We start from the raw sequence: 2,175 nt of genomic DNA, 5'->3' as shown, positions 1-2,175 counted from the left end.
AACCCCACGTGACTCACTTGAAGATCTCCTGAGGACTCTGAAGTCAAAATGCAACCATGGGTCCCTCCTCCAGAAGTCTGTGCCCTGTCCATGGACTCAGAGAGATCCCTCTGTTGCTGGGCCTCTGTTGACCATCCTGACTGACCAGCGGCATGCTCCTTGTCCTTGGTGTTCCTTCCATGGCGGGCTACACACAGACACCAGGATCCCTCTTGCCTTCGCCCAAATGGCTCCTTCTTCTCCTGAGAGGGCTGCTTCCTCGGGCAGTGCTCTGGCCCCGCAACTCTGGTGGTCTCACTGTGACCCAACTCTGTGTGTCTCCCTAACGCACCTCAAGCTGCTTCTCCTCCGTGCCGAACAGGGCACACACCTTCCCAGAAACCCTTTCGGTTTCTAATGCGGCTAGTGCAGCCGTCTTTCGGCTTCTCAATTACCCTAAGCAGGGACCAGACTTGTTCCTACAGCTCCTTCACCTGGCTCCCAGTGCTGACTGAGCCCACATCAGAGTCCTGTTTGTGTCTACTGAGGGGCCGAAGGATGTGAGGGCCACCTGAGCACAAGGAGCAGGACACCCAGAGCAGGTGTGGTGGCAGCAGTAGCGTGTGAATGGGAAGAATGTCGGCAGCCTCAGCCCACATGGCCACACCTGTGTGAGACTGTGTTCCCAAAGCACGTGGGAAAATATAGATAAGAGGTCAAGGTTTCTGGAGTATTGTCTGCATTTCAGGGCAGGCCTGGGGTGAATATGGGGTGCAGCCTGGGATGCTTTCAATCATGAATGGAAACACAAAGGTTGACTACATTCTAGACATGAGGCCCTTAAAAGCCAGTAATTTAGTTTAATCATTTACATAAATTGAATCCCTGGTTCCAGATAGGAGACATAAAACCTGGATTTTGGTCCCACCTCTCCCTTGCCAGCTACATGGCTTGGCAAAACCCCTCTCTAGTTCTCAGCTAACTTAAAACACAATACCCATCACTATCAACTAACTGTCTGTGTGAAATGCACCTGCCCGGCCCACCTGGCAGGATGTGGTGAGGATCCAAGTGTTGGTGTTGGAGAAGCTGTGAGGATAAGGAGGAGGCTGCTGCTTCTCTTCAGCCGCAGGAGGCACAGGGAGTGGCTGTGACTGGTGTTCCCAAAGCTTCCACTTGCGCTGTGGTGAGTGCAGGCCATGAGGGTGCACAGCTGTGCCCTTCTCCTGGGAGTCGCTGTCCTCATAGAGAAGCAACCACTGGTTTGCCTCAGGCCTCGGCAGTGACGTGAGGGATATTCAGACTCAGTGAGGTCCTGTGCGGACAACTGGCACACAGGCTCCTTCTTCAGAGTGGCTTGTGTGAACTGTCACAGACAGTTTTGCTCAGTTCTTCATAGAAGGCCATCTAATACTGGTTTATCAATAGGAAGGAGACCCAGAGAATCAGAATGATTACTGTTCATCTTTCAGCATGACTTGTAGAAGGAAAACCCAGGAACTGCTACTCTGTATGGAGAAGAGGAAGTCCTGAGGGCATCCTGGGCTTCCCTGGAGGACCCTAACCCCTCAGCTAGGGTATGTGGGGGCTCTAGCCTAGAGCTCAGAGCCAGGGATTTGCTCAAGGTCACATGGTTAGTCAGAAGCATGGCTGCATTTGGAACTTAGTTTGACTGATTGAAGATCAGTGTTTTCTCTAGCATCCCTTCATCAGCTAGAACCTTCTAGAAATTCAGCTCTGCTCAGATGGCTTAGTGAGGAGAAACCTCAGAGATCACATGCAGGGTCGTGGGGGAGTCAGGAGAAATAAACAGCACTCGGGGTGGGAGGTCCTTCTGCGTATGTGTTGCTTTTATTGGTTAATGATTAAAGCTTCTTTCAGCCAATGGCTTAATAGAATATAGCCAGGATGGAAGATTATATATATATATATATATATATATATATATATATAGAGAGAGAGAGAGAGAGAGAGAGAGTAGGTGGAGTCAGAGAGACGCCGTGTTATCGCTACAGGAGACAGATGCAGGACAGAACCTTACTGGTAGGCCACAACCATGTGGCGATACACAGATTAATAGAAATGTGTTCATTTAAGATGTACGAGCTAGCTAGCAATATGCTAGAGTCATTGGCCAAGCAGTGTGGCAATTAATATAGTTTCAGTGTAATTATGTTGGGTCTGGGTGGCTGGGAA

Source organism: Microtus oregoni, unplaced genomic scaffold (assembly GCF_018167655.1).
Source record: "Microtus oregoni isolate MIOR12 unplaced genomic scaffold, Mior012 000012F_ref0000307, whole genome shotgun sequence".
Taxonomy (NCBI): Eukaryota; Metazoa; Chordata; class Mammalia; order Rodentia; family Cricetidae; genus Microtus; species Microtus oregoni.
This window is presented reverse-complemented; position numbering follows the sequence as displayed.